Raw genomic sequence first — 27,897 nt, forward strand, 5'->3', positions numbered from 1 at the left:
ATCCTTCCTTTATCATCTTCATATAATGTTCCACGTGCAATGGGGTAGGGTACCGTACCACCGCGGTGAAACACCCCATCTCATCGTCATCATCTATTGTTGTTGCTGTTGTTATTCATTTGGAACGCCGCCTCTCGGAAATACCAAATAAGCAGGAATGAACAATTCTGAGTAACTAAAATTCGTGTCCAGCAAAAACGCTGGAGGTATTTCCGTTTCTTAAAAAGAAAGAAATATGTGGACTCAAATATGGCTCACTAGTCGAGGATGATAATGTTGCTTGTGCGGATGGTAAATACAACATTGTATGTTTCTCTGAGCTCTTGTGTGCTGCGTCTTCCTTGGCTCGTGGCGCCTCGGGTAGTGGGGACTTCGGTTACCACAAAGGGTGCAATCCATATTCAAGCTTTCGGTCCTAACCATTCGGGTTAACACATTGACTTTTTTCTATTTTATTTTTTATTTTTCATTTTGTATTGAGTGAGCCAGATGAGACGTGCCACTGATGCTCGTGGAAAAAAAAAAAAAAGGCGTCTGCCTGCGACAGCCGTTGTACCAGTGAAATACCTCTCTAGCTTCAAAGACAAAAACAAACAAAACAAGAGGAAAGGATAAAGAGTGCTAGACTTTATCGCACTTTCTTCTTCATTTTTTACACAGCTCGCATAAAAAATAAGAAGAAAAAGCCGACGCTGTGTTTTCCTGTAGACTCGTAAACTACGTAGACTGCACTTACTTGCACGTTGTTTGAGCGCTCTATATTGATGCGAAAAAGGCATCGCACTACAGGGATAAACTATAAGATGCCAACGCGATCATTTTATTTGAGCGTATCTCATTTTTCCGGCAAATGGTGTCAGTAAACTACGACGGCTTCTTAAAAGTCGCCAAGGCGAAGCCAGCGTTTTCTGAAAACGACGTGTCGGTTTGAGAGAGATGGGATGAAGCCGGCTCTAACCAAAATGCTGATAGACTCAGAAGCGTTTCATCTGTCTAAAAGGGAGCGAATATAGCCGTCGCATACAAAGACGGCATTTCTTTTCTGTGTGCCTTGTCCAACATGAAGATATTTTCTGTGTCGCCCCCGCTTCATCGGAGAGGAAAGAGCAGGCCCAATTCTGCACGTTAACAGAAGCTGAAGAACTCGAAGTGCTATACACTTTTGCCACACATGGTGGCATTTACATATAGTTGAAAGAAAAAATTAGTATTAAATTAGATTAATAGAGAGAGATGACCATCACACCATAAACTAAAATTATTTCTAAAGGTAAAGGGTAAATTCGTTCGCGGAGATCAATGCGAGGTTTACTCTGTCTTTCCTTTGTTTCAGTAGCGATGAACGATGATTGTGAATAAAAAATTACAGTATATAAAAAAGTCACCTATAGTACTACTAAATATTTGTGTATTTTCATTATTTTGCGTATAGTTGACAAGAAATGCACAACAGGGATGCAAAAGACAAGTCGTGATTTCAACAACTTATGATATGAACTTAGCATCATCGTTACAAGCCTAGCCTGCTTCAATTAGTACGTAGCGTAGAAAAGAAAAATATCTTCGCGTTCATCATTACTGTATATCAGCTGCTTCCGTTCATATGGGATCGGAATTTCGGGTCTTCTCCTGAGACAATAAGAATGCCGAAAAGTGCATGCAAACCATATTTTTTAATCTCGAATAAACCACGCTCTGTTGTCCGACTAAAATTAGTGCTGTACCATGGCATGACGCACTCTTCCATACCATGAAGCTGTTTAAAGCACGTGTTCATCTGAACATCAGTGTCACCCAGCGATAGTAATACGTTTTGGTGTGCAAGTACGATAGGTCCCACTATAAGCCCCTCCATTCAACATTGTTATCAAATTCTCAATATTCCCACAATCAAGGGATACATGACAGCCTTCGCCAAATTATTCAACGAAGCGGTCAATATGGGCCTCACGCACTGTAGCCAGTTCTTATCGAGGTCTAACACCGTGGACAGGAACTGTATAGTGAGCATCCAGAGTGCGCCTGCTCCCAGTGCAGATAGTTCGCCGCCCAGTCCATTTTTGTGCCGCCAAAAATAGGGGCATACATATACGGCAGATATAGGGAAGATGCATCGCCTGCAGTAAGCGATTATGCAGGAAAGAGTTCGATATAACCTCGGGCAAATAATGGTCCACTGGATGATAGCAAATCAGCCTCGTAACTCCCGGGTGAAGGGTTCAGAGCTGGGGTGAAAGGTTCTGATTAGGTCCGATGCCATTTTAATGTACAATACGTTTTGCGATGGACTAAGCTGGTGAGGAGCGTGACTGAAAATGCGAGACTTGAGGAGAGAAAGACGGCCACACTAGCAGGCTTTGCCTTCGTCCAAGACTTCGCGAATTGACATGGTGCTCGCTCGAAATATGGACAGGCTGGATACACATGCCGTAATGTCGTAAACGATGTTTTTGCTGTGCAGCTGTCGTACTCCATGTTTATGCCACATATAGCCACGCGTTTATGTAGTAAGACACACACTGCTTGGCTCTGAACACGCGTTACCAAATTTGATTTCCCATGACAATGTATGAGCTATTATTCAATATAATCTACGTGTAGCGATTTGGACAATAATGCCAGAAATTGGAGATGAAGTTCCGCCAGGAGAGTCCGACATCTCATTCACTACTATGTAGCATAGGGGGCAATTAACGCGTTTTGTCTTTGCAAAACTAGTACGCCAGCAATCATACGAACTAAAATAGTTGCAACATCGAACTGCTTTCAGTGACAAGTCGAGGATTATACCTTTTCTGCACATGTAAAACAATGAATGGATTTGCGAGAGGCAAAGCATCCCCTCTCTTGTGAACAACGCGGCAATGAGGGAAAAGGTCCCAAATCCCTTTATCTTCAATATTGCAACCCAGTCTCCACTACAGTGACAGAGCCAAATACTGCTTTCCAAGTCTCCTTTCTTTTATCCTACCCTGTGTCCCGCCGTTCGTACGCAATTAGTACGTCACAAAGGAACATGACGCGCACGCAAAGACGTCGACTATATATCCCACGTCGGGACTTTATGGTGACATTCGGGTAGCTCGTATTTGGTTGCCTCAGAGACGGAGAGCATAAAGCGTTGTAGCATCGCCCAGAATTGGTAAGAACACACCGTTCAACGCAAGTGGTGAGCATCGGAAGGGTAGTGAACCGCTCTTTGCTCGAGGACTCGGGCCGATAATTGCGTAAATATTTGAGAACGCTGCTGCGTGCCCTGTAGCAATTTCAAACCCCCATGAGATCCATAACGGGCTACAGCAGCCGTCATTAAACAACCACGTGAGCAATAAGCAAATATGAACACGAAAAAGCAAAAGGGTGCGTGGGAGTGTGGTGTAATAGAGGCATATCGTTGTTTTCCACCGTAAACTTCGATTCTCTAAGCTTTAAATTTCGGAATTTTTTTTATAAGAATCTATACGCTGTTTTCTCGCGGATGCCGCCATATTGAAAGCGCAGCGCCGTCCCGCCGGGGGAAAACGTTGCAGAGAGAATTAGGAAAATTTCCTCCCCTCTGGCTTGTGCTGCCTGCAAAAGGGCTAGGTGTGAGGCTGGCTGGAAAACGGTGTATATATTCAGTTACTTTTAGGATGTTCCATATCACTCATTATTCTGACGACATGCGCTCAGGGACGAAGTTGAACTGCGCCCTGTGGAATACAAGACCACTCTTTTAGTACTTTAGCACAAGCCTTAGCTAGATAGTATTTAGTGCTAGTAACGGCCTTCGACTTGTTGAATGCAACTAACAAAAGTTTTATTGAGAACAGCTACTTAGAGGTCACAGCTGAACAAAGTTCGATGTCACCCTGGTTAGTAATACGTTAATAAGAAAATTTATTTACATGTTATTCACGATACGAGCGAATATGATCGTATTCTACCTGCATAACGCATTTCATGAAAAAATGCTTCACGGCTAGTGTCAGCGCGCTTGGTAACTAGATTTGATGGTAATGGTTGCTGTGGCAAGTCGAAGATCTTTCTAAAGGGTTGTAGGACAGCATGCTACATGTACAGCTTGCGACACACTTGTCTGATATCTCCACCCCCGTAAAAGCGGTTTACCGAACCAAGTTGCTGTGCTACCGTCGCCTTCGCGTCACTTCCGATCCCCTCCCCAAGAACACAATGACCTCCTGTGTATGTCCGAGGAAAGTCATCAGCGGACAGGGATAACATCCCCAGGACTTCCCTACCAGGTCCTCAATTTGTTAGAAATGTGACAAAGTGAGACTCCCCGTCATATCCTCAGGACCTCCTATGGGAGCTACCAAATAACGCGGCTAGTACAATTCTGGGAGCAAGCAGATACCTTAGTGAATTATTTATTTTGGGAAGTGAGGGCACATTTGCAGCACCCAGTCAGCGTGCGTGTGATTTTATATATTTTCAACCTCGGTCACCAGCTACCATTTGAGGTTTCTCATCTGTATTTGTTCAGCGTATTTCTCATCACAAACAATGAGTGTCACAGTCTAAAAAGCAAAAAAAGAGAAATATATAAAAGGCCCGTAGGCCACTAAGACCACCAAAATCACTTAGAAAGGCATATGGTGCAGCAGCATTTCCTTTTCAAGACAGAACATATACAACTTATTGCTTGTCTTGCGAACTTCAGCAGATTCAGGAGTCCTCTTCGCATCTCAGTCAAAACAAAGGGTGAGGTATCTAAGTTTAACTTGATTTTGCACATAACCAACAATGAACTGAGAAATTCGTTGGAGTATTAAACCGCTATCAAGGTAGTGTCCGTGTTTCTTACTGCTTTGGTTTGAGGCATGCATCATAAGTGAAGCTTGGGCAGTGAAACGCTATTACTTTTTGTCTCTTGGGAAATAAAATGCTCCGTGCAACCTCCTGTCAGGGACCCTTTGCGGACACTCACGCAACAAGACCGCCGTGAAACGTCTAGCAAACTGTATTTTACTGCACGTCAAACGCAGCACATGGACGGATTCCTTTAGGATCCGACGCTCAGTATTTGCACCCCTATATCTGTCTTTACTTTATATTTTTGTTTGGATTTTTTTAATTTATGCATGAGCACTCCTTCTTTGATATTTTATTGGATAATGAGAAACTTGATAACTGCTAGCAGGTATTAAAATGCACAACGCATTATTAAAGTAATTTACCTCTCCTGTGCTCGTCCTCCGGTTGACGACCGCAGGATGTACGCAAATGACAGTCACTGGAATCTCCTATGATGACAGCCTGTGGACCTCCTCCGTTTATCCCATCACGGACGAGGACGTGATGACACTTTGAGGACATCCTGAGGACCGCGTGTGTTCTTGGGGCTGGTGGCGGCGGCAGAGCCGTTTATAGGGAGAGTTTGGCCATTAGGAGGAGCACGACTCACGGACGCAACGACGTCACGGCTAAGCCACCTCCCTTGCCGTGCTCTATTGTTGTCCCGTTGTCAGCCGGTCGCCGACGCCATATTGATGCTGATCGTTGTTTACGATGCATGGCGGCAAGACACGTGCGTACATTGTCCTTCGAAAGCCCTTCGTCCTTGAACTCTTTCAGTTTGGCAACAAAGAACCCCTTATCACAGGCGGCTGGGGGTCATAAGCCTGTTATTCCTGTAGATTGCATTCATTGCGACAACAAAGCTGGCGGACAGCATCAATATGGCGCGCACCAGATGGCTGATAAGCGGATTCTGCTTGGATTCAGGCTTTTTGGGCGGCGCAACGACGACTCTGACGTCAAAATAGGCTCCACCCACGAGGTGGCAAAAGATCAAAGAATGGCCACACTCTCCCTATAAATGGCTCTGGGCGGCGGTAGAGTCACTGTACCCGGGGGAAGAGTATCGCATTCGCTTTCCCCGTGCCGCCGCCTTGCTCATTCGCCGAGGCGCGTCACGTGGTGCGTTTTCCTCCTCTTTGCTTCCAACCTCCCGCCGGGTCTACGGGGAACGCAATAGCTGGGACGCATGTGCGCGTACGTTCGTGCGCCGCTCTTGGTTTTTTGTACGTGAAATGGATCTCAGAGAGCTGAGGAACTACGAACAACCATGTCTGGATGTTGCGCTGCAACGGGACAGAGTCAGGCAAAGCATTTTTCTGCATTCCGACGGGCAAAAGTGACGAGACGCGTAGATCGGCACAGAACCTGCCGGAAGAACTTCGCGCCTACGAATAACACACGTTTGAGCGAGGTAAATTTCGTGGCGTGTTTATTTTTAATTGCAGAACCTTTGCACACAGTATTGAACTATGCGAAGAAGAGCCGGGCGTATCAAAGTAGTGCTTGTTGGATCTTCCCATTGCGTTCCCTGTCCTGCGGTGCTAACAAAACGCCACTATCAGGACCACTTCACACGCGACGACTTCGAGGGCAAAGAGACTCGAAAGAAGTTGAAGTGGACGGCTGTCCCAAGCAGTTTTGCATACCGGACACCTACGAGGCTGAGGAAGGCTCCTATCCCCCGTTCTTCGCACGCAGAGCTCTCCGAGGAGTCACCAGAAGACTTGCACACTGAAGTTGATGACAACATAGTGTAAGATCAAGGGGCAGTGCAGGATGGCAATGCGTCGAAATATATGTAGATATGCACTATGAAACTATTGAAACTTATGAAAACTATTCCTAAATATTGAGCTGTAATTGTGAGTGAATCAACTTTGCAGAGGAAGACAACACCGTCACAAATTTCTGTGACCAGAGCATCGAGGAATATGCACAGGAAAAACCTGCAGACAAGTCATGTGATGGTCCCCTCGACGAGGTCGCAGTCTTAAAAGAAACGAGCAAAGGCTGAGACGGAATGTAGTGACTTGAAGCTCACGGTCTACTCCTCATGGAAGATCAACTGCTTGCGTTGGAGCGGGGTTTGGAAGAACAATCCACAGCACTTTACATGCGCGTGAAAAAACGTTGGCATTCACATAGCCATTGAACGTGTGAAATAGAAATTTAATTGCGAAGAGATGAGAATAAAACTGGTGGAGGTTATTTATGTCAACCTGAAGCTGCACACACGAGCACTATAGTTTTATGTCCATAAAACAAGTGAACTAAAAGAAAAAAAACTCATCTATAGAGCGCAAACGAGACTCGACGATGCCTTTTAGAGGCGAACACGCGGCAACATAATTCGTCTGTTAGCTACAGAATACAACAAACTATACTGTAGTGACGCTCGTGCCCTGTTTCATTAAGTATTAGCCGAGTCCCACCACAGGAAGGCACAAAATTTTTGGTGCACAGCCGCGAAATCAACGCGATGTAACACTGACTACAGCTATCCTAACACGCGATCCGCGGCGGCTTGGAAGCAATATGGCTGCCCGAGCAGACGACGCGGAGCGGTTGCGGTACTCTTCCCCCGGTACAGTGACTCTAGGCGTCTTTGCGTCTAGCGGATCTTTGGGAAGGTGGCGCTGCGCAGCCCCGCCGCGCCACCTTCCCAAAGATCCGCTCCTGTGTAGTTTGTATTGCCTCTGATGCTTACGCATTTGCTGCTTCATTATCGAACAGACACGCCAGAAAGTAATAGGGTGTGACGAACAGACTGCAGAGATCTCACTGATGAGTGCTACCGGAAATTTCACTGCTGGTTGGTTTGGTTTGGTTTTCAGAAAAAATAAAATGGAGAGTTTGGCTTCACTAATGTGAGGCCCGCAACACTCCGCAACTCCTGTAATTATGATGCCAGTGAAGATGGGAAGGATGATGATGCTGATGATTATTATTAGTGGTGGTGGTGATTCCAACAGAAAGCAAGTACACACACACTGAGATGTCACAGAACGCGCAAACACGCAACACTCAAACAGTCGAACAGAAAAACACACATGGGCTCAAAACTTGTTGTCTGCATCAATGTCCCGGAAAAAATTTCACTATGGCGGAGAACGCCCGGTGTCTGACACTGTGATTCCAGGGCCTAAGTACTTTTGAAACGCTGAGCGGACGGCCGTCCACTGCTGCCAGCTCCGACTGTAGAAGGCGATGAGCTTCAGTGTATCGTACGCAGGACATCAAAATGTGCTCTACATCTTCCACAACACTGCACATGGAGCAGTTTGGGGAGGCTGCTTTTCCTATCTTGGGTGTAGAATGCTACGTCTGTAGGGGACCTTCAAACGAAACCGGTGGATTAGGGTCTCCATGAACCGAGGAAGCGAGGCTGGGACCACGAACGAAAAGTCCTTGTCTATGCTGATCAGTGGCGGCCTTCCAGAATCTCTGCGCCACAGGTCTCTGCTTAGTTTCTTCGTCAAAGGGAGCAAAATACACCTTACGAACCGGACCGGACTGATGCGCCCGGGAAGCCGCTGCGTCCGCCGCGTCATTCACAGATATGCAGGAATGACCAGGGATCCACTGAAGGATGATGTCGTGTCCTTGTACTACACACGCGTTGTAAGTCTTAATGGCGTCGTGTACGATTGAAGCAAGACATGCTGATCCGCACGGCGCTTGTAATGCTCGCAATCCGGTCTGTGAATCACTGTAAAGAACCCATGATTTGGGGTCTTCATGTGCTTCTATAAATTGCATCGCCATGATCATCCCATGGAGCTCTGCCGCCGTGGACGACGTGCGATGAGACAATCGTGCACAGCCCTCAATGCAGAGCTCAGGGACGACATATATCCACAAGTGGGTCCTGACTCATTTGTAGACGCATCCGTGAAAATGCCCACTCTGTCCCTTTGGCTGTGCATTACCTGAAGAGTTTGCTGACGCACAACACGAACGGCACGAACTTTTTCCCGCGAGACCCGGTACTTTCGCGAACACCCGAGGCTGTAGCAAAGTCCAGGGAGGGCTGGAGTGCACTGGCAAAGGCTTATGCCGGGGGACATAAGTGCGGCACGGCGTGATAGCTTGATGGAAAATCGAAAACTTCGTGTCGAAAGAGCTCTTGGGAGCGGGTGCCGGCGAAATCTCGTTGTTAGTCGAACGTAATGGCGAAGCGATTCTACCATCCGTAGCATAGGAAGTGGGGGCCGTCTCGCCTCGGCTACAACAGCCGCATTGGACGCTGCTCTGGGAACACCAAGGCAGATCTTGATGCTCTTTGCCAACGCACGTTCTAGAATCATTTCCGAAGTCGGCGCTAGATCATGAAGAACTGGGAGGTGGAACGTGAGGGGAGACCGTACCAATGCAGTATGTAGGGTAAGCATTGATGTACATGATGATCCCCATCGACACCCTGCCAAAAATCGTATGATACTGGTACGAGCATGCAACTTGGTCTTGAGGCTTAGGACTTCAGGTCTCCATGAGAGCGAACGACCCACGATGACTCCAAGGATACCGGTGATGCGTAACTCGTGACAGAGCATGTCCATTTACCTCCAGCTGTAACCTCGGCAACCGTTTCCGCGTGAACGGAAGGAAGACTGTCTTTACCGGAGAGACGTTCATCCCCCGCTCTGTGAGAAACCTCATCACCAGGTCAGGGGAGCCCTGCAGCCGAGTCTGCAGTGCCGGCCATTGCTTCCCTGATGTCCAAAGGCAGATATCATCCGCATAGAAACTGATTTTTACTCCCCGTGGCAGCAACTGTGGCAGGAAGTACTACATTGAAGAGCAGCGGGCTGAGAACACCACCTTGAGGCACTCCCGTTTCCTGTGCATGATGTTGCGAATCGCTGACTTGGTAGCGTTGCCGAATTCCAACACCCTGGCAAGAACGAGGCGGAGGCCGAAGAAGCAGAGAAACAGCGTATATTTACATAGGTTACATTGGGAAAATAGAACACAGTGGACCCATAGGTGGCCGCTTAAGTAACCAGCCGTCGTGAGAACGAGGTCAATCGGCGAGACAGTTCTGTGAAGCGGACCTTGGCCGCCTTTTCATCCCCACTTGAAAGGGTAGCTTGAGCGTTGGGGAAGATGGCTTCCCGCGACCGGCAAGATGACCAAAATGGCTAGCAGCATAAGTCGTAACAGCTCGTCGCCCGCCCGGGTTGACCTCGGAAGGCGCTGCAGTCCAACAGTGGACGACTGACGAGGAGAGATGTGTCTTGACCGATGCGGGTGCAGTGGACGAAGCTTGTTGGTGTCGTCGACCTTGAATTTCGAAGAATCAGTCAAGGTTGTCATTATGGCACTCCTCTTGCTTTTGTGCTGCTTGGTGCTTTGTAGATGACGGTCACTCTTCTCACAGGGTCCGAAGTAGTGGTATTGTTTCTCAGGACATCGCTCCGCAGTATCCAAAGGTGAACTTTCTCGTGCAACAGGTGTGGGTCAGCTGGGTTAGCTATTGGTGACACGCTTCAACCCTGTGACACAGACAGCGGAACAAGACACCACAAACCACAGTATAACAACATCGTAGTGGCTATCTCTCATCACCACTTAGCCAGGAGCGCTAACTTATTACATTGCAGCACCCCCTAACCTTTTTTTTTATCCCTAATTTTGTTGCGGAGAGCAGCAGAGCCTCTCGAGAAATGCTCCTGAAACTACGCATCTCCTCAAGGTTGTGTTCTGTACATTGCAATACGTTTTCTTTGTTTGTTACAGATTTAGGATTAGGCTGGACGGCATTGAAATTGCAAGTTAGATGCGACTAAGGCAATCAACGTTCACATTTGCCTTGTTCTTTTTATAACGGACTTCAAAATTGTATTGCTGTAAGGCCAGACTCCATCTGAGAAGTCTCGGGTTTTTGTTTGACATCTGACTTAACCAGGTCAATGGGCAATGGTCAGTTACGAAACAAAGTCAGCTCCGTACAGGTAGCATGACAACTTCTGCGTTGCCCAGACCAGGCACGCACATTCTTTCTCTGAAGCGCTGTACGCTTCTTCTCTCACTGAGAGCTTCCGGCTGGCGTACAAAATGGGATGCTCTTCATTATCGTCACCTTCTTGACACAATATTACTCCCTGCCACGGTTACTGGCGTCGCATTGGACGACAAACGGCTTATTAAAATCAGGAGCTCTGATCACAGGAGGGTTGGTTAGAGCTGCTTTCAGATCTCGGAAAGCCCTTTCTTTGGCATCGTCCCAGGCCACCTTCGTGGGAGCGTCTTTCCTAAGCGCGTCAGTTAATGGGCTAGCAATCTCTGAATATTGCCGAATATAACTCCTGTAATATCCGGTGAGCCCTAGAAATCCTCTGACTTCAGCCTTACTTTGCGGTCTAGGAAAGTTCGCAATTGCTTCAACTTTCAATTCGGCCGGTTTACGTTTGCCCTGACCTACTCGGTGCCCTAGGTACAAAACCTCAGATTGAGCTAAATGGCACTTGCTAGCCTTGAGCGTTAGGCCCGCTCTCCGTAATCTACTGAAAACGTCTCGGAGGTGATCCAAATGTTCCTGCCACGAATCGGAGAAGACGGCGACGTCGTCAAGATACGGGACTGCATATTTTTCGGCACCTCTCAAAATCTGATCCATCAATTTTGAAAAACAGAAGGGCGCGTTTTTGAGGCCGAAACTGAGCATCTTTGGCAGATATATGCCAAACGGAGTCGTGAACGCCGCGTAACGTTTAGCTGTCTTACTCATGGGAACTTGCCAATACCCTCTTACTAGGTCTAGAGTGGTTATAAATTTTGCTCGGCTAACTCTTTCCACTCGTTCATCGACGTTTGGTATGGGGTAGACTTGATTTTTTGTTACCGCGTTTAGCTTCCTGTAATCTATACAGGGTCTCGGTTCCTTGCCTGGCACCTCCACAATGATCATAGGCGAGGCGTAATCGCTCTCTCCCTCTTCGATTATTCCCAGGTCAAGCATTCGCTTTACCTCTTGTCTCATTATTTCTTCTTGGCGAGGCGAAATGCGGTACGGGCGGGAACGCACTGGGGTGTCCGTAGTAAGCTCAATATCGTGAGTTATCAGGTCGGTTTTACCAGGGATACCAGAAAACAGGTCTTTAAAATCGCGTACCAGACCTTCGATGTCATCCTTTTCTTCGGGGGACAAGATCACATTGCCTACAACCGCGCTCGCGATCTCTTCTACGCGTGTTTGGTTTTCTTCGACCTCACCCCATTCTGCTAAGTCGGAGGGCTGTTCTTCTGGGACATTTAACGCTACACTTACTACATGTGTAGAGCCGACGTAGGGCTTCATTAGGTTGGTGTGATAGGTTCGCACCTCTTTCTTCCTGCCCCGGAACTCTACCATGTACGTTGTATCCGACAGCTTGCGTAGCACGGCAAATGGGCCGTCCCAGTGCACCTGCAGCTTGTTAGCCCTGGTCGGTCGCAGTACTAACACCTTGTCTCCTTCTTTGTATACTCGTGGTCGGGCATTGCGGTCATAGTACGATTTTGCCCTTTGTTGGGCCTCCCGCATGTTAGCTTCCGCGATCTCGCGCGTATCCTGCAATCTTTGCAGCAGATCTAGTACGTATTCCAACACTGTGGTGTCGCTCTGATCATCCTCCCATCTCTCCCTTAACAGGCGCATTGGGGAACGCAAAGCGCGCCCATATACCAATTCCGCCGGACCGAAGCCTGTTGCTTCGTGAGGGACTGATCTTAGTGCGAACATGGCACCTGGTAGCCCTGACTCCCAATCGGTCTTATATTCGTGGGTCAGTGCCCTGAGTACTCGTTTTAACACAGAATGCCATTTTTCAACACTGTTGCTCTGGGGATGATACAACGAGCTGTGGATCACACGGATCCCACACTTTCCTAAAAATGTCTTCGTCAAAACGCTCGTGAAAACAGAACCGTTATCGCATTGGATCTCCTTCGGGAATCCTATTCGTGCGAATACAGACAGGAGTCCATCTACAATTTCAGACACGCAATTCAACAACAGTGGACCCATAGGTGGCCGCTTAAGTAGCCAGCCGTCGTGAGAACGAGGTCAATCGGCGAGACAGTTCTGTGAAGCGGACCTTGGCCGCCTTTTCATCCCCACTTGAAAGGGTAGCTTGAGCGTTGGGGAAGATGGCTTCCCGCGTCCGGCAAGATGACCAAAATGGCTAGCAGCATAAGTCGTAACAATGATAATGGCTGTCACCGGTTGTCGAGTATGCAGTCCATTGCGCAGCGGTACTTCCGGAACCCTGCCATGCAGTCCGGAATTACAAGTGTTCGCTGGTGTTACAAGTGTTCCGCAACGAACCTTCCGCAACGAAGGGATTGGGTTGACATCATGTCTCGGGCTGGTTCTGATGGTGTACCGAGTACAGCAAGGTATCCAGTTAGTGGTAGGTACTGACACTTATCTTAGTGAGCGAGTGAAACAGAAAAAAAAAAACGAAAATCGGCACCAGCATCGTGGAAGCCGACTACTCCATACCACGTAAACAACACTTATCTGAAGTGGTGGCGTTCTGTGCTGCATCAGTGCACACCCCTACGCCCAGCATCTTTACTTTTTATTTTACTTCTATTTAATTTTCTTTTGTTCTTTTCTTTCTTTATGTTTCTTTCTTCTTTTTTGGCGGAATAGCAAGCCGACATGCCGATTAGCAGAACCTTCCTTCCCTTTTTTTTTCTTTGCTCTAGTAGATATATCTCCCCCCCCCCCAAACATTATGGAAGTCTCTGAGCATTCTATACAGTGATTTATCCAGAACCCTCGTACACCCTCTTGCACCACCAAATGTTTCGCGGTACCTCCCCCCCCCCCCTGCCTTTCTTTCCTGTGCATCCCCTACAGGGGGTCTTTGGTTTATCAGCTTTAGACGAAGCTGTTACAACGTACCTGTAATAATAACCCCACCCCCGTGCTTCGATTCTGGATAAACCACTCATTTCATGTGACGCACTGTAAATGTTTTTTCCTGTGAGAGTATCGCCCCTGGCGATGAAACTAGACTGAAACTGAAAAAAAAAAAACTTCTGTGTCTGTATTACTACAGACGAGGAAATAAATGTTGGCCTCAGTTGTTGACTTCGACGTAGAAAACGAAAAAATCGGTCCCAACCTTTTCGTTACTCATTTCGTTACTCAGCTGTAACAGCCAAGCAGATGTCAATACAAGAATATCTGTAAAGAAACTTGTATAGAATTTGTCCCATCGTACAGTTGGCAATACAATGTATCAATTAATTCCTATAGTTATACGGCTCTCAACGTTTTTCGTGTGGGAATGCGAGGAAATGAACGGAAGAGGAAACCAAATCAGGAAAGCGCGTACGGAAGTTGCAGTAAAAATAATTGTTAGTTCAGATGTTGTGTGTATTCCTCGTATTTTAGCCCAAGTAGACTGAAGCTAAAACTCGCACAGTGACACCCCTCTGTCTTGACGTTTGAGATAAATCATCTCTTTCGGTCCCCACCCGATAACTTTCTCGCTGTGAATTAATTCCAACGTGCACACAAACGAACAATGTTTGAGAAATAAAGTTTGAACGAGGAAGATCGGACAAATACAGCTCGGAGCTATTTCAAAGATACACGGCTATATGACGCGAGCTAAACTACAGATTACACATCACGAGGTCACAGAAACTTGAAATTCGCGAGACACAATTTAAGGGCTACAGAGAAGCGACGAATTGAAAGCTCGAAAGTGCCTCGGGACATGTTCCGAACAGCTGTTGGTTGAGCAAACCACTTTGATTAGCTCCAGCGTAACTTCAAGAAACGTTCGAAATCGATCCCAAGACAGCCATCCCGCCCGCCGGCTACACCAGTGCACGATTTCCCACCGAACCGCCCGATGACCAATTTCTAGGCTGGTGGCGCCTGGTTTCCAATCACCGCTCTAAAACTTAGCCGAGCTCGTTAAAATCTAACGAGCCATAACCAATGCGCCGTGTGCTACGTCGGTCACTGTATGCTATCGCTCCCCGACCACCGAAAGAGTCACGTCCGACCTCTCCTTCTGTAAACCAGACCCGCTTCAGCGCAGCGCCCCTAGAGGTTTGGCAAACAGGCTCGCAGGACGTGCATCCTGCCAACGAGTGCACCCACCCTTGCAAAAAGAAAAGAAAAAAATGCTAAGGCTACTCCTAACATAGCTGAGTTTCTCACTCTTTTACTTTTTAATGTTTCATCTTTATTTTTTATTCTTGTTTACACGCCGCCGTTGCTATGGTTAGGTTGCGGGCATCCATATAACGTCCCTCCGGTACATTATTCATGCCTTTCCGCGACGTTGTTCCCAGTAACAACGTGAGACTATACGGACAATTTCATCACCCTCCCAATTCGATCTTCTCTATAATTGCAGACGTAACGACTAACTAAAGCAGCTTAGGTCACTGGACAGCCTGTGCTGAAATGGGAGGATTTCTGAGGAAATAATGGCCCTATTAGTCAAACATCTGATAACATGTTGGTGCAGCACAATTCCTAAAAGGGACGAGATGGCCAATTTTGACTTTATTTTTATTTCTTCTTTTTTTCTTTTTCTTTGTCGTGTCGTACGTTATGGGTGCATCCCACACGTCCATAAAAATTAGCCGGCGTCACTATATGTGTGAGATCTGAAAAGATCGTAAGATATCGATACTCGTGTTTCATTAGGCCGCACGGGGGAACTGCAAAGCGTTCGAAGATGATGTATCACTGTGTTCAACGGAAGTGGACGTGTTTCCGCTACATCCATACATGCTAATTCGCCGAGTGGTTCCGAGTGGAATGGGATATGTTCCTCCTAAATGTTCTTCGCATTTGGGCCCGTGCAGTAAACGGCCGGCTCTCCTTTTTGTGGTGCTGCACCCCTAATTACATACCTTACACACATACATACTATGTACACGAGCAACTTACATATCGACAGAGTAACAATCCTCCCCTGAGATCATCTTTCTTCCATCATTCCAATCCATGTTATTTCCCTCGGGAGTCGTGACAACAACATGTAACCCCATCTTTTCATGTAAAACAGTTTTCTATTCATTATTCATAATCTCCTTGAGACGTCTTTCGGTTAGGCTTTCACTGCCTTGGGAAATTCCGTTTGACACAACCATTGAATTTCTGTTACGAAACCTTGATCATTATACCAGTGCTTTGTCTGTGCGCGTGAATGGGCTTAGTGTTTACGTGTCGCGTACGTGTCAGCATATTTGCGTCAAATATTCCCAGCGGAAGGAATGACGATTGTAATAGATATGAGGCAAAACGAGTAGCATATCAACAGGATCGGTTGAAGACGAATTTTATGTGTGCTGCAATACCACGTGTCGATGCTACCTGTACTGCAGGGAACGGCATACATTTGCAACAAACCAGCCATTCATTACGCAATGTCGCATCTCCCAGAGGGATTTCCATTCGGTTTCGCTTGGCACCCTCGTATCTGCCTCTCCGTTGATGTAAATTTCCCCCATAGTATCCTTAAACAGAACAAACAGGAGCTCACGCTTCCTACCATTTTTAAATCGTATAGCTACTTAGCGCACACACACAAAAGACACACACACACACACACACTAGCGTGACTTAAATCTCTCATTCAGGATGTTCTACACCAATCCTAAGAATCCGGAGCAGACGCGACGTTCTCCTCACCGAAGCAAGAAGCTTAAGCGAGGACCTGAAACAGATATAAACTTTTATTCATATTGCTCTTTATAAAAGGGAACACGCGCGGAATTGGTCGCATACGGGGGAGGCTTGTGCTCGAAGCCACCGAATGAAATTCACTGTGGCGGAAACCAGTGCATCGATATTTGCGAGGCTTCCTTAAAACCTGTCCGGAAAGAAAGATGGAAACGAAACAAAAAACAGACAAATAGGCACAAATCCTCCGTTCTTCGAATAAAGCCCCGGTATTGGATTTACGGGGTGTATTTTCGCGGCTGTGATTCGCGAATACGCGTAGAATGCCGGAGGATATTTAAGAAGGAAGCCGTAATGTGGACGTGCTTCCTTTCAAGTAGTTCTCCGAGGCCGACAAAGTATGCTTTACAAAGTGAGGATTCGTGCCTAGAATTAGCGGACATTGCGTAAGGGTTGGAGAACGCGTGCATTCCTGATCATCGTATAACTTCTGGATAATGCCGCAAAAGGTGCAAACTCAAACAACTTGCGACGACTGTGTGAATCGTACAGCAACAGGTCGAATAAACTGAGGCGAACGTAGTGCTGGTCACGAACGATGGTCATGTACACCAGGTTGGGAATGTCCGGCAGACGACCGGCAACGTTTGTCGCAGCATACGAAAGGGATGACCTTCTCCCTTTGTTTTCCCCGCTTGCAGAGAAGCCTTTCCCCCACATTGTGCCGCCACAACGGCGGTGAATGGATCTTTTTTCACTGCTGCGTATGCGCATGCGCCTGACCTTGAGGCGCCGGACAGCGTTATCTCCACCTCCACTAGATGGAGCAGTATGGGGACGACAGAAGTGGGGACCAGTGGCCGAAGGGAGACCGCTCGAACGGCGCGAACGCGTCGATCCCACTCCGAACCGGTTTTGCTCCTTTGTGCTACACACGTGGATTTCCTTTTCTGGATACCATTGGACTTCGATCCCTATTATGAAGGGGCTCATTATTTCATTCCCCGCATCACCACCAGCAATGGGGTAGAGCTACTACTGATTATCTATCTATCTCTATCTATCTATCTATCTCTACTACTCCCCAGTCATCATCTCGCAGTAAAGTTGTTGTTGTTGTTGTTGGATTTGCTTTGGCGCGCGCCGAGCGTGGTTCGCTGGAGAACCGCTAGTATACGACGCGTATGTGAAACGTGTGTGCGTGCGTGTTTCCGCCAGCCATGCGTGTTTCCCTTTTTGATAATGACGAATCGACCGTCCGGGGATAAGTCCCCTTACGTTCCAAGTATAGTCCTAAATGATGTCACCAGGATAAGTTCCCTCAAATTCCCTACAAAACGATTGTGCCACTCAACTCTGAGGCGACTTTTATTTCTCCCGTATATAATAGAGAATGTAGCAGACTTCGCGTCAGAGTGAATTGGACAATGCCACGAAGACAGGAACACGGAAAAGAGAAAGTTCTGCCGTCCGTCTCTAAAATAGCCCAAGTGCCCAAAGACTTGCAATGCCATTTTGCTTCAGGCTGCTCGTTTTTACGGTCCCTTGTCTTTGATGTCCCATTACGCTGCTGTAGTAACGCGGTGCTCTAGCTTTCCCAACGGAGTCGTAGTAGTTTTCATCCCTTCTTTGCCTTTTTTTTTCTCCCTAATCTAATATATCGCTTCCGCGGTACATACCAATCATTTGCACACCATCATTTCCTAAAAACGTTGGGCGTCGAAACTATGTAGTAGAGATACAGTTATGCACAGAGTGTATTGCGTTAAAACTATGGTGATGATTTAGAAAGCGGTGAGAAAGAAATCATAAGCAAAAGTGCAGTGGTGATGGCGGCGGCGATGTTGTGTTAGCCTGCCGATGTTGGTCTCACGTCGGGTGGCAACGTCTCCACTTGCACAAAAATGGAGCAAATACTACTCCCAAAGGCGCAACTAATTAGAGCGTAGCAGCTGCCTGTCGAGAGGAATCGAGGTTGCGACATGTTCTCATACAGGTAGCCACGCCATAAGACTTTTCTTCTGCACGCAGTCCGACGGAGCCGGTTGGAACGACGCGCGGCGCCTACGGCCGTCGCTGGCGGAACGACTGCGCGCGACTGCGCCCGCGTCATCCAACGAGTAGAGCGCGTCTCTACTCCTGGCGACGAGCGGCTGTATAGCGTCGACTACAATGCACTGCGCTCATCGTTCAAAACCGCAAACGATCATCACGAAACCTGTCGGGTGCATGAGAGATTTTTTTTTAAATCGAAGTAGTGCAGAAACATTGTCCTTGCCATTGTCCTTTGTCGCTGTTGATGTAACGATGTTTCGTTTCATCAGTCGACAAATGCAAGAAGTATTGGAACGCTGTTCGGGAGAGATTAGTCAGACTTGAAGGCGGGGGACACATTGACAAATAAAGTGGTGTGGATGCATGAAATGATATCGTGCCGTCGCTTCGCTTCGCTGTATCCCGACGGACTGTGATCACGTGACGACAGCGAAGCGTGGGCGGTGCGAGCTAAGGCAGGCGGCGCCTGACGAAACTTTGCGTCGGACTATAAACAAGCCTTTATGGTTGTGGCTCGCCGTGCATGAAACACATTTCGTATTGCACCGTTGGTATTAGAGCTTCATCCTGGTTCCTTCCTTCGGTTGAGGATCGTAGGTGTAGCATTGTATCGTGTCTATGTGATTGCGGGATGACTGTGCACTAGACATCGCCCCATGCACGGTGCGTTTTCGTGACTGTTTCTCCGCAATGTCCGGACCTGAATTCTGAATTTCCATAGCCTGTTGCCGTATATAATAAGTCAATATTTTCTACGGAGCTACTCTGCAGCTACCCTCCATTTTCGCTGCGTTAAGGCAGTGACGTGGACAGGTTGGTACATCTGGAACAAGGAAAAACGCGCTCGTTGTGTGTAGTGTACGTGTCTCTTCTCTCCGTCCAGTTTTTCGCGCTGTTTTTTTTTCTTTTCTCCATTTTAGTGTTCCTTCCGCCACCATACCAGCTTTCGTTGCACATTTTACAACACTAGCATGTACATTAAGAGTACATGGGAACACTAGTCGCTACCTCGTACAATTTTCTATATTTCGTCATCCTATGGATTAGATGAGGTATGGCAGTAAAACAGAAGCAGTTTCGTCTGTAGATATTACATTTTTCTGAGCATCTGCGAATGACAACATACCTATACAACCAGCGCTCTGGAACAAAGGCAACACATGCAGATATCCTTGCGTCTTCCCCACTCCAAAACACTTGAGTTTCTTGAAAGACTTGCTGTTTCAACCCATGAGCCCAGCCTATTGAAATACTTTTGCGAGAGACATTCGCGTATAGGAAATGTTAGAAAAACATAATCAATTTTTAACCTGCTCGACACAAAAACCAAGCTGAGAGAACCCGGGAAATGATCACGGGAGACGTCAGTCCTGCCTTAAGAAAACGCAGTTCATCTCTGCGGGTCTCCAATAGAGTCCACATGAAACGCACCGAAAGAGCCACGGCATTCCAGCAGGCGATGCCAGGCATCTTCTCACATTAGGCAGACATGACGCTACGTCAGTGAGGACGGAGGGTCTCTGGCTGGAATTTATCGCGGTGGAGATGGCCGCCTGCGAGGTATGCGAGACAACAGATGGTAAATCAGTCCCGAAATTTATTTCGGAATGTCACGAGGTGGACAACGTGTTGACCTTGAGAAGGGCGCACACGTGGAGCAGCCTGTCGTGGAACAACCGTGCAGAAACGCGGATTTAATGTGCGAGCGCGAAGCATAGTAAGCAGTCATGATACAAATAGAGGTAATGCGTTGACAGCCGGTGTGAGAAAATGTGCAATTGCAAAATGTGACGCATTGTAGGAGAGCAACTAGGCGCGTGGCATTCAAGATTCACTTCAGACATACCAGCCACGCTGGTGGGCTACATATTGAATTCGAGCGAGAAACAACGTGAGGAGCAAAAGTCAATAAAGTTTTCGCTCCGCGACCAATATAGCTACAAAGAATGAGGCCCAGACGTCAGTATTGTTCCGTACGAGTGCCACATTCGAAATTTCAAAGGGAAAAAAAAAAATCTCTCTCTCTTTTCAGTTCTCTTTTTCATCGACTCCCACAATGCAACTATATTTTTAGACAGCGCTCATTGGTTTGTTTCGAACGCATCTCTATTTGACGTCCCTGTAACATGGTTTCGTTCGAGAAGGTTCCTACACGAAGGCTGTGTTGTAGAAGTATAATATACCTAGATCGTTTGCTGGTGTGCTCTGCATACCGACCTCACGAAGGAAGATATCGAAATCAGTGTAATTGTGTATGTGCATGTGAGGGTTCATATGTGAAAACAATAGTGCGCTAGTGCACCCATACCGTAAAGTTCGAAGCTAACAACGTGTCCTGACGAGCCCGCTCTCAACATTATGTGGTAGATGACGATGGTTAACTTCCGTGTTTACCGAGTCGCATGTCATTGGTTTTGGTTTGAAATAAAAAAAATCAGGAATAGACATCTTTTTTCGGCAATGTTTATTCGTTATCGCTCAGCTGAAGTTGACTTAAGTACCGGGGAAAAGGACGGCAACCCAGTGACATGACAGTGTGCTGAAATGGTGCTGAAGTGCGAAAATTTCACCATTCGTTGGAATATCGCCGTGTTCGTAGGGTACGGTACTCCTTCCCAGCGATGAAACACCAGTTAGATAGACAACTGATGAGCAGCTGGTCGACGTTGGTACAAAAACAATGGGTAGTTTGCATAAACTGACGTCACCTTCGCCGTAACGAAATACACCGTCCTGGATCCTTTCCACATTTGACAACCACACCGCAAATGCCACACAGAACAAGGAGTTGAATCCAAAATGTAGGGGAGGGGAAAACTGCCATTAATGCTTCACTCAGTGCGTTTCCTTCTGCTTGTGTTGTCCAAACCTCAACAAGACTTTGGATTTTACATTAGTATACGTATTAGAGTTTTGCATTTCTTAGTGCGGCACAAAATTGTTCCCCCAGGCAGGTAATGTTCCCTACGAAATAAAATATTACTGATAAGAAATAATGGGTAGCGCGACTTTCGCCCGTGCTTTCAAGTGCAAAGACAGAAGAGGAAGGGCACAGACGACGTTATTGTAGGTGCTATTCCTACGGATATGGGGCTTTTATTTTTCTGCTGGTATTGATGCGCCCCCTCCCGTGGTACTCACGTAAAAAAAAACACCGCCTTTAACCTGCCCGGAACGCAATTCCCGTCAAGCAGAACTTCTTTTTTCACCACATTCTTGTTGTGATTGGAATCGACGCGCTGTCAACTTGTGACACTCACCGACATGCTATGACATACCGACTACTACGCAGAGAGAATCTGATATCCTTTGGCGCGACGTCGAATTTTGTGCTCTTCATTCATAGTGTTTGTTCTTGCAAATGGATCATGCGGTCAGGCAGCGACTGAAAGCACCGTGATAGGCGAGCCTGAGCGATGGGCGAAAAACACACAAACATGATGTTTGAGACGTCGTGTTTGCGTGTTTTTCGCCCATCGCTCAGGCTTGCCAGTCATGGAGTTTATCCAACAGTTAGCTTGAATCTACGCCATCTTATGTATGACTGAAAGCACGGCTTGCAAATCCGTGCATCACACCCGCCCGCGGTATTAGTTTCGCTCCAAATTGTCGCACGAATGGCGTGATATCAGCTTCGACAAATTTTGAAAGCGGGAGGTTGTTAGTTGTCCGTTTCTTGGTTTTGTACCAAACAGGTCATGTACGTATAATATAATACGTACACGTATAACGTATATGTAATATAATATTCTGCGTCTCTACTGTGTGTTAACCGTAAGCGGTGCTGCGCGTTAATGGAACTGTGGCCTTATGGTACTGTCTAATTTTTGAAGTCAAACCTTGCGAGAAGTAAAGCAGAATGAAAGACCAGATAGCAGGGCATTTTGCTGATGTGACAACGTTCAGCATTTCCTATGCTCTTCTGTGGGCCGATATCGCGTCATATCAGGCAGGCAGGTCCCATCGACCTCCTGGATTTTCATTATTTTTTATATTTAGTTTTGGTGCAAAAAATCGAGAAAATCCGGCCCTGAATTCGAGAGTTTATCTCCTGAGTTTTAAAAGATATCCTTGCGAAATTTTGTAATGCTTTGGTATACGGTTGGGTAACTTTCGAAAAAAGAAAAGGAAACAAGGATTTTGCGCGACAGTTTCTCGAAAAAACCCCTTTTGACGTCATTTATATCTACCTTTAATTTGCTGCAAAAAAAAAAAAAAATCTGCTTCAAACGGTACATACTGGCGATGAGCGCGTCAATAAAACGCGGCCCTACTCCGCGTGCGTGTTGAAACGGGGATGGCGGCTGTTCGACGTCTTACAACAAAGAAAATGGGCGACTCCTCTGGTGTCGTAGTATTAGCCCGATGTCCAGATCGTACCCCCCCCCCCCCCCCCCCCCCCCACGCCAGCCACTGTTCCATTCTCGTGTCTCCCTTATTCATCCTCTTCCTTTCCACATCGCATTTCCGCGATACCACACAACCCCCTTCATAAAAATAAAATAAAAAACAGACGTTCCTTTTGAAACACTGGTAAAGTTACACAAAATACCGAAAACCTATTAAAGAGTCTCTAGAACAGATTCATGTGATCAATTCGACTTCTAGCCGTTTGAGGATAATGTAGACGTCCTATGCCTTGCCGTGTGCTCCGACGAAGTGCAGGCTAGACTGGTGGTGGTTGGTCGCAGCAGGGTGATGTTTCTCGACCCTGTCAAAATGATCGTGAATGTGTGGTGTGGTGTGGTGTGGTGTGATCTCCGGTAGTCCACCAATCACGACTTAGTGTTGACTCATGAAGACGACCCAAAAGACACGGCCACAGAAAACGACACACGTAAAGTTCTCAGAACTTGCGTGTGTTGTCTTCTGTGTCCGTCTCTCGGTCGTCTTCATGGATCTACACCAGCTAGCCAGCACCATTTCCCTTGTTTCATTAGTGTTGACTGTTGTTGAGCATTTCCTGAGCTCTGAAACTTTAGAGGCGATGGTTTTTCACTTGGAACCCTAGTGAATTTCGAAGAGTGCCATACTTTGCCATCCTCAAACAAGAAAGGGGTACTTGAGAAGTAATAATTTTCAACGGGGGGCGAGAAGTTTGGCCTTCCGTCGTCCAGGAATGCGGAGGGCCAGGATTCAATCGCTGGCCCAATGTTCACATGCACACAAGCAGGCAAGTGCTTTTCGTTCGCCGACGGAACATTTCTTTTCCGAGGGCGACACGTACCGTTCTTGAGACAAATGCAATTGTGCGAACCTGGTCTCCCTGCAGGTGCTGTAAAAACAGCTCCCAAGCCACATGATGAGGCGTCTGTAGTGACTGTCACTTGTAGTGTTGTGTCACTGATTGTCACTGTCGTGTCAAACCTGTGAAGAACGGAGCAGGAGTTTAGTGCAGACTTGACTCTATATTGAAACTGTCGTCAGCGGTTGCAGTCCAAACAAATTCTTGCTTTACTCTAAGCAGTTCACGCATTGGTTCCACTAACTCAGCGTACTGTGAAATGAACTTAGAATAGTACAGCTCGAAGCACAGTTAACTGGAACGCTGCTTCGACCGGCGCAGCAAGAGGGGAGCCACCCTGGCGGCCTTTAGCAGAAATAAAGGAAGAGGGCGTTTCGACATTTCCACTCCAGTTGGAAGGGTGTTCGCTGTGGTGTGCCGAACAGTGCCCAATCAAGCTGGCGTTATCAAAGCTGCGATTGTGTCTGAGATAATGCGGAGAACCGATGTCATGGCACACTCCTGGAAACAGGATGGCGCATGGGCACGCCTCATCGGAAACGCTCACTGTGTGATCGAATGAAATGAATAACAACTTCTTTCTTTCGGAAAATTTACTGTGCTCAGAATAGAGGATGCGAAGAGGCCTGAAATAAGTAACGATGGTAATCGCGAAACCATCGTAATGAGTTTTTAAATAATAACAAAACAATGCTTTCATGGTGTAGCATATCGCATTTCTCGGGAGTTTCTCGGAAGAACAGCCAATTAGTACGCACAAAATTTTTTTGTGTGCATGCTGGCACACAGTGCAGGGAGTCACCTTGAAGGTTTTCTATTACTGGTGTAGTGAATGATGATCAGAGCTAAACAAATTCACCATGACCCCTGTCCTCACTTTAGTTGTCGTCAGTAGAGGTTCGCCCCTACCTCGACTGCACGTTCCCCAAATTTGCCTCTCCCACCTTTCGTAAATCGCATTTTGATTTTTTTTTTTTTTTGCCCCACATCAATCGTTTTTTTTTTTTGAAATTTTTTCTCACCTGGATCGCTTCACCTTAATTTTAATTTTGGAAGTTTATGAGAGGTGAGAGACGACTGGGTTCGCACGTGCTAACCTGCCGCGCGCCATCGGGATATCATCGATTCGTCGCAATCCCTCAGACGCGGTCGCCCAAAACAAACGCGCGCAGCGTTGATAACGCCAGCCTGATTACGCACTCTTCGGAACGCCACAGCGAACACCCCTCTGACTAGAATAAAAATGTCAAAACCTCCTCGCCCTTTATTTCTACTAGACGCCGCCAGGGTGGCTCCCCCCTTGCTCCGCTGGTCGACGCGGCGTTCCAGTTAACTCTGCTTCGAGCTGTGCCATACCAATCATTTCATTCTTTCTTTATTGCGAATGTGGAACACATACATAGTTTGAGGGGATATGCCAAAAAGCAGCGGATGGCTGCTTGACTGGGGCATTATCCCGGGAATGACATTTGTTGTGGCAGCAACAGCATATAGAAAAGAGAGAAAAACAAAACAGGAAAGAAACGTAGATACCTATCTGTACATATATATATATATATATATATATATATATATATATATATACAAACATAGATACATACACACCGGGAAATGAAGTGGTCACTATATCATCTCAGGCCTCGTGAAGTTACATATACACAGATATATGAATAGGTACAATTCTGACTTTAATGCTAAATAAATACCGCACGCAATGAAGACAGTGACATGTTATTAATATCAATGTTTTGTCTCAGGTAATGGTTTAATGTGCATGGAAGCGTATAAGAAAGTGACTGATGTCCATAATTAGTTCTGAACTTTGGAATTTTTAGCCTGTCGCGATGACGCGATCGGGGTGGGAACCATTCAAGCGGGAGTAATGAAAGGAGACATTCATTGTTATGTTTGACAGCTAATACGTATGTTTTCAGAAGAAAATATTTATATAAATCGGTTGCCTTGATGAGGCTCAAGGTCCTGAATAGCGAATGAGTGTGATGATGAGGGGGGAGATTTGCAATAATCCGTTCGACACGTTTCTGCAAAACAAATAAACCATTCATAGCGCCAATGTTCGCATCCTAGAAAGGAGTGAAGCGATTTCAAATCGGTAGGTGCCGGGGCTTTCTGAAGGGCTTCCATCTTGGACGTCTAAGGAAATATTCCTTGAGCATTGACCACATGGCATAGGAAAGTAAGCTCTGGTACAGCTCTGAACAAACTTGATAATAACACGCGAGCGCGTGGCTTTTCAGAAGGGGAGCCACCCTACCGGAAGAGCTGCGAGGGGGAAAGAGGACCGTTGTCATTTCATTCGAGGGCGGGTGTGGTATTCTCGTAACGTCAGCTGCTAACCTGCGACTTTCGCTGACGTTGCCATGCACAGGACGTGTTATGTTGCACAGTCGCTGATAGGTTTAACACTAAAATCTGTAAAAACTGAAGAATATTATCCTGTTTTGGGTCGTTATGATCGCGAGGTCGTTATTCCTTTCACTTCCTTTACTCTGTCGTTCACACCCTTATAATTCATTATCAAACTGGAACGTTATCGCAAACAGTGACACCACGGTAACATGCCTCGAAATAAACAGTGATGTCCACGGAGAGTGCGAAGTGAAGAATGTGGAAGGCGAAACAGCTAGCTAGAAGCACGTCATGCTACCCCCCCCCCCCCCACCCCAGCCCACCCCACACACAAAATGGGAACGGTCCTCTTCCCCCTTTCAGGTCTCCCGGTAGGGTGGCGTTCTTAAAGAAAAAGCCACGCGCTCGCGCGTTATTATGAAGCTTGTCCAGAGCTGTACGTTGAAGACATATTTGTTGTTCAGTTTCATGCCTTCTACGACAAGCTGTGCAAAACAGAGAATGGAACAGAATAGAAATAGAAAGAAAAAAATGGAAACGTAGGTCGCACTGGTGCGACCAGCTGTTCCCGGACGCAGGACGCTTGACGTGTGAAGGCACTGAATGATTTAAAAGATTATTTCAGCACGTATGTCCTTCAGGTAGTTCGCCAGTGCACACAGGTGCTGCCTTGGCCAGCTCCCCAGTACCTTCTCAACACTAAATAGTCGGTTGTCAAGTTTTGCGAGGGCGTTCTTCAGTGTTCGCCGACTAGAGTCGAAGCGTCGGCAGGAGACCAGCACGTGCTCCGTGTTTTCCACAGTTCCGCAAGCTGAACAGTTCGGCGATCCAACGACATCTATCTTATGAAGGAATGCTGCTGCGAACGGGACGTTGAGTCGCAGGCGATGATGACGGACTCTAACAGCCCTGACATCTTTGATGGGAGGCAGTAGGTGCAGTTGGAATCGATTCGCGCGATTCATGACGTCGTCTGTCCACATGGTTTTAGAGAGGCGATTACGCAAAACACTCCGAAGGTTATCCATATGTCATCCTTCAGTTCGGCCGTATATGATGATGTCATCTATATAAAATAGGACACCCTTGCAGCCTTTAAGGACGAGGGACATCATTCGCTGGAGGCAAAGACATCGGAGAGTGTAGCTCGACAAACTTTCATTACGCGAACAGTGGACAGCCAATACAGACCGTACAATACAATACAGGCCCATTCGAGGTATATACTATCCAACCACAGCGTCCTGCGTCACTGCTACCGTTCGACCAAACATACAGACAAAATATCTAGGAGCAGCCCTTTACCAGGTCGCTGAAAAGCCTAGGATCTACGTACAGAGCGCTGTAGTTTTCCGGGAAAGACGAGGACTCCGCAAACGAGATTTGCTAAAGCATTCTGAGGGGATTCCATTCGTGCGCTAACTGTCGCAGAGATGTTGACAGCTGTGCACGTTTGTAGGCATTACTTTTGTTTGCCACCGGATATTTATACAGAATTTGTTATGCACTTCTGATTTCACCCTGAAGGGTAAGGGATAAATGTATATCTATGAATATATGCGAAGCATGTGGGATCAAGACGTTAAACATTGAGCTACAAAAGAGATCCGGTGTTCAGCAAAATCAGGCATTGTTTCCCTGTTTTCTGTGTGCGTGTGCGTGTGCGTGTTTAGTACGGAAAGTAAGCTTTGTTAAATAAACGCTATGTGGACTGATACGTCTCTGCCTACGCCTCAGCAACACCTTTCTTCGTTATTTTGTTATTCAGCACGTCGATAGT

The 27,897-nt window shown here is 46.8% G+C and overlaps 2 protein-coding genes across 3 annotated transcripts in view; one reads left to right on the forward strand and one right to left on the reverse strand.

Annotated features, from left to right (window-relative positions):
• LOC135377525 (prolactin-releasing peptide receptor-like) overlaps positions 1–27,897 on the reverse strand; it is a 774,729-nt gene that overhangs the window by 701,599 nt on the left and 45,233 nt on the right. The window lies entirely within an intron of this gene.
• Positions 1–27,897, forward strand: part of LOC135377526 (neuropeptide F receptor-like) — a 414,003-nt gene that overhangs the window by 287,202 nt on the left and 98,904 nt on the right. The window lies entirely within an intron of this gene.

Source organism: Ornithodoros turicata, chromosome 1, assembly GCF_037126465.1.
Source record: "Ornithodoros turicata isolate Travis chromosome 1, ASM3712646v1, whole genome shotgun sequence".
NCBI lineage: Eukaryota > Metazoa > Arthropoda > Arachnida > Ixodida > Argasidae > Ornithodoros > Ornithodoros turicata.